General features: G+C 33.2%; 1 non-coding gene across 1 annotated transcript; it reads left to right on the plus strand.

Moving 5' to 3' along the window:
- Nucleotides 1-1,257: 1,257 nt before the first annotated feature.
- Nucleotides 1,258-1,365, plus strand: LOC112739516 (small nucleolar RNA R71). The gene has a single exon (XR_003170451.1). It is a non-coding gene; the product is annotated as a small nucleolar RNA R71 (small nucleolar RNA).
- The last annotated feature ends 4,576 nt before the right edge of the window (nt 1,366-5,941 follow it).

A 5,941-nucleotide genomic window follows, 5' to 3' on the forward strand; every position in this document is an offset into this window, starting at 1 on the left:
ACTGTTGAGCTATTAAACTTCTTTAATTGTCGTATTTGAATTCTATTGTCGTTATATTTCATTAGATCAAGACTTTGTTAGCTATTGTGTATTTTGGCTTGTTGATTCCAATCTTATGACATTGCATAATATAGTATGGTAGAATTTTTTTTATTTGATTGAAAAAACCGAACAAACCGAACCAAACCAAACCGATTTTAATTGGTTTGGTTTGGTTCGGATGACATTGAAAAAAAACTGAACCAAACCGAACCGCAGCTTAATTAAACGATCGGATCGGATGGCTTTTCCTTCAAAAACCGAACCAAACTGCACCGCGAACACCCCTAATGAATGGCATAAGGAGGTTTAATGGAATCTCTATGGTCTCTAGATGAGCCTCAGAGTCCTTTGGTTCCTCAGAGGGAAACTCCTTATTGATCACTGTACGTCCCAGGAGGTCTCAGCTTCCTCCTTGGGATTCACATCCTCCCCTTCCTCTCTAGGTTCAGCCATGTTGACTATGTCAATGGCCTTGCACTCTCCTTTTGGATTTTCTTCTGTATTGCTTGGGAGAGCACTAGGAGGGGTTTCAGTGATCTTCTTACTCAGCTGGCCCACTTGTGCTTCCAAATTTCTAATAGAGGACCTTGTTTCATTCATGAAACTCACAGTGGCCTTAGATAGATCAGAGACTAAGTTTGCTAAATTAGAGGTATTTTGTTCAGAGTTCTCTGTCTGTTGCTGAGTGGATGATGGAAAAGGCTTGCTATTGCTAAACCTGTTTCTTCCACCATTATTAAAGCCTTGTTGAGGCTTTTGTTGATCCTTCCATGAGAGATTTGGGTGATTTCTCCATGAGGGATTATAGGTGTTTCCATATGGTTCACCCATGTAATTCACCTCTGCTATTGCAGGGTTTTCAGGATCATAAGCTTCTTCTTCAGAAGATGCCTCTTGAGTACTGTTGGATGCAGCTTGCATTCCATTCAGACTCTGAGAAATCATATTGACTTGCTGAGTCAATATTTTGTTCTGAGCCAATATGGCATTCAGAGTATCAATTTCAAGAACTCCCTTCTTCCGAGGCGTCCCATTACTCACAGGATTCCTCTCAGAAGTGTACATGAACTAGTTATTAGCAACCATGTAAATGAGTTCTTGAGCTTCTGCAGGCGTTTTCTTTAGGTGAATGGATCCACCTGCAGAAGTATCCAATGACATCTTAGCTAATTCAGATAGACCATCATAGAATATATCCAGGATGGTCCATTCTGAAAGCATGTCAGAAGGACACTTTTTGGTCAGTTGCTTATATCTCTCCCAAGCTTCATGGAGGGATTCACCTTCTTTCTGTCTGAAGGTTTGAACATCCACTCTAAGCTTACTCAGCTTTTGAGAAGGAAAGAACTTGGCTAAGAAAGCCTTAACCAGCTTATCCCAAGAGTTCAGGCTATCTTTAGGTTGAGAATCCAACCATATTCTAGCTCTGTCTCTTACAGCAAACAGGAAAAGCATGAGCCTGTAGACTTCAGGATCTATTCCATTAGTCTTTACAGTATCACAGATCTGCAAGAATTCAGTTAAGAACTGAAAAGGATCTTCAGATGGAAGTCTATGAAACTTGCAGTCTTGTTGCATTAGAGAAACCAATTGAGGTTTCAGCTCAAAATTGTTTGCTCCAATGGCAGGAATTGAGATGCTTCTTCCATGTAAATTGGAATTAGGTGCAGTAAAGTCACCAAGCATCCTCCTTGCATTATTATTTTCGGCTGCCATCTCTTCTTCCTGTTCGAAAATTTCTGTAAGGTTATCTCTGGATTGTTGTATTTTAGCTTCTCTTAGTTTCCTCTTCAGAGTCCTTTCAGGTTTAGGGTCTGCTTCAACAAGAATGTTCTTGTCCTTACTCCTGCTCATATGAAAAAGAAGGGAACAGAAAAATAATAATAATAGGGATCCTTTTTACCCAGGTATAGAGGTTCCCCTGTGTGAGTAGAAGAAGAAAAGAATGTAATGTAAATAAAGGAAGAAGAGAAAACTAAACCCTAAACCCTAAACCCTAAACCCTAAAAAACCCTGAAAAATCCTAAAAATCCTAGAAAACCCTAAAAAACCCTAAAAACACTAAAAAACTCTAAAAACCCCTAGAAACCCCTAAAAACCCTAGAAAATCTTAAAAAATCCTAAAAACCCTAGAAAATCCTAAGAGACTCTGAAAACTCTAAAAAACCCTAGAAAATCCTAAAAAACACTAAAAACCCTAGAAAACCCTAAAAATCCTAAAAAACTCTAAAAACTCTAAAAAACCCTAGAAAATCCTAAAAAATACTAAAAACCCTTGAAAACCCTAAAAACACAAAAAACCCTAGAAAACCCTAAAAAACCCAAGAAAACCATAAAAAATCCTAAAAACCCTAGAAAACCCTAAAAATCCTACAAAATCCTAAAAAACCCTAAAAACCCTAGAAAATCCTAAAAGATTCTAAAAACTCTAAAATATCTTAGAAATGAAAATCCTAAAAAACCCTAAAAACACTAAAAAACTCTAAAAACCCCTAGAAACCCCTAAAAACCCTATAAAATCCTAAAAAACTGTAAAAACCCTAGAGAATCCTAAGAGACTCTAAAAACTTTAAAAAACTCTAGAAAATCCAAAAAAACACTAAAAACCCTAGAAAATCCTAAAAACCCTAGAAAAACCTAAAAAACCCTAGAATACCATAAAATCCTAAAAACCCTAGAAAACCCTAAAATCCTAAAAAACTCTAAAAGCTCTAAAAAACCCTAGAAAATCCTAAAAAATACTAAAAACCCTTGAAAACCCTAAAAACACAAAAAAAAACTAGAAAACCATAAAAAATCCTAAAAACCCTAGAATACCCTGAAAAGCCCTAAAACCCTAGAAAATCCTAAGAGACTCTAAAAACTCTAAAAAACCCTAGAAAACCTAGAAAAACCTAAAAACCCTAGAAAACCCTAAAAATACTAAAAACCGTTGAAAACCCTAAAAACACAAAAAACCTAGAAAAACCTAAAAACCCTAGAAAACCATAAAAAAATCCAAAAAACCCTAGAAAACCCTAAAAATCCTACAAAACCCTAAAAAACCCTAACATCCCTAGAAAACCCTAAAAATCCTAGAAAATCCTAACAAACCCTAGAAAACCCTAAAAAACCCTAAAACCCCTAGAAAATCCTAAAAATCCTAAAAACCCTAGAAGACCCTAACAACCCTAGAAAAACCTAAAAAACCCTAACAACCATAGGAAACCCTAAAAAAACACTAACAAAACATAAAAACCCTAGAAAATCATAAAATACCTAAAAAATCCTACAAAACCCTAAAACGCAAAAAAAATGCTACAAAACACTAGAAAACCTAAAAAACCCTTGAAAAACTTTTAAAAAAACCCTAGAAAACCGCAAAAACCATAACAACCCTAGAAAATCCTAAAAAACCCTAAAAATACTAGAAAACCCTATAAACACTAAAAACCTTAGACAACCCTAAAAACCCTAAACCCAAGAAAAGACTAAAAACCCAAGAAACCCTAAAAATCCTAAAAAAGACTAAAAACCCAAGAAAACCCTAAAAACTCAAAAACTAAAAACCCCTAGAAAACCCTAAAAAATCCTAAAAACACTAAAAAATTCTAAAAACCCTTAGAAACCCCTAAAAACCCTAGAAAATCCTAAAAAACCCTAAAAACCCTAGAAAATCCTAAAAGACTCTTAAATCTCTAAAAAACCCTAGAAAATCCTAAAACACACTAAAAACCCTAGAAAACCCTAAAAACACTAAAAACCCTAGAAAAAACTAAATAACCCTAGAAAACCATAAAATATCCTAAAAACCCTAGAAAACCCTAAAAATCTTTACTCTAAAAACTCTAAAAAAACCCTAGAAAATCCGAAAAACATAAAAAACCCTAGAAAAACCTAAAAAACCCTAGAAAACCATAAAAAATCCTAAAAGCTCTAGAAAATCCTAAAAAACCCTAAAAACACTAAAAAACTCTAAAAACCCCTAGAAACCCCTAAAAACCCTAGAAAATCCTAAAAAACACTAAAAACCGTAGAAAATCCTAAAAAACCCTAAAAACCCTAGAAAATCTTAATATACTCTAAAAACTCTAAAAAAACACTAGAAAATCCTAAAAAATACTAAAAACCCTAGAAAACCCTAAAAACACTTAAAACACTAGAAAAACCTAAAAAATCCTAGAAAACAATAAAAAATCCTAAAAACCTTAGAAAATCCTAAAAATCCTAAAAAACTCTAAAAACTCTAAAAACCCTAGAAAATCCTAAAAAATACGAAAAACCCTTGAAAACCCTAAAAACAAAAAAACCCTAGAAAAACCTAAAAAACCCTAGAAAACCATAAAAAATCCTAAAAACCCTAGAAAACCCTAAAAATCCTACAAAACCCTAACATCCCTAGAAAACCCTAAAAACCCTAGAAAACCCTAAAAAACCTAAAAAATACTAAAAACCCCCAAAAAACCCTAAAAAACTAAAAACCCCAGAAAACCCTAAAAAACCCTAAAAACACTAAAAAACTTTAGAAAAGCCTAGAAAACCCTATAAAACAATAAGAAACCCTAAAAATCCTAAAAAAGACTAAAAACCCAAGACCCTAAAAACTCTAAAAAACTAAAAACCCCTAGAAAACCCTGAAAAATCCTAAAAATCCTAGAAAACCCTAAAAAACCCTAAAAACACTAAAAAACTCTAAAAACCCCTATAAACCCCTAAAAACCCTAGAAAATCTTAAAAAATCCTAAAAACCCTAGAAAATCCTAAGAGACTCTGAAAACTCTAAAAAACCCTAGAAAATCCTAAAAAACACTAAAAACCCTAGAAAACCCTAAAAACACTAAAAAAATTCCTAGAAAACCATAAAAATCCTAAAAATCCTTGAAAACCCTAAAAATACAAAAAACCCTAGAAAACCCTAAAAAACCCTAGAAAACCTACAAAACCCTAAAAAACCCTAAAAACCCTAGAAAATCCTAAAATACCCTAGAAAATTCTAAAAGACTCTAAAAACTCTAAAAAATCTTACAAATTCCTAAAAACACTAAAAACCCTAGAAAACCCTATAAAACCCTAAAAACACTAAAAAACTCTAAAAACCCCTAGAAACCTCTAAAAACCCTATAAAATCCTAAAAAACCGTAAAAACCCTAGAGAATCCTAAGAGACTCTAAAAACTTAAAAAAACCCTAGAAAATCCTAAAAAATTCTAAAAACCCCTAGAAAATCCTAAAAACACTAAAAACCCTAGAAAAACCTAAAAAACCCTAGAATACCATAAATATCCTAATAACCCGAGAAAACCCTAAAATCCTAAAAAACTCTAAAAGCTCTAAAAAACCCTAGAAAATCCTAAAAAATACTAAAAACCCTTGAAAACCTTAAAAACACAAAAAAAAAAACTAGAAAACCAAAAAAAATACTAAAAATCTTACAAAACCTTAAAAAACCCTAACATCCCTAGAAAACCCTAAAAACCCTAGAAAATCCTAACAAACCCTGGAAGACCCTAAAAACCCTAAAACACGTAGAAAATCCTAAAAACCCTAGAAAACCCTAAAAACTCTAGAAAACCCTTAAAAACCCTAAGAAAGCCTAAAAATCCTAAATAACACTAAAAACCCAAGAAAACCCTAAACTCTAAAAACTAAAAACCCCTAGAAAACCCTAAAAAGTCCTAAAAACGCTAGAAATCCCTAAAAAACCCTAAAAACACAAAAACTCTAAAAACCCTAAACCCTAAACCCTAAAAATCCTAGAAAATCCTAAAAAACCCTAAAAACCCTAGAAAATCCAAAAAAACCCTAAACCCCTAGAAAATCCTAAAAGACTCTAAAAAATCCTAGAAAACCGTAAAAAACCCTAAAAACCCTAAATAACAATAAAGACCCTAGAAAACTCTAAAAACCCTAAAAATCTAAAA

This window comes from Arachis hypogaea, chromosome 13 (genome assembly GCF_003086295.3).
Source record: "Arachis hypogaea cultivar Tifrunner chromosome 13, arahy.Tifrunner.gnm2.J5K5, whole genome shotgun sequence".
NCBI classification, from domain to species: Eukaryota; Viridiplantae; Streptophyta; class Magnoliopsida; order Fabales; family Fabaceae; genus Arachis; species Arachis hypogaea.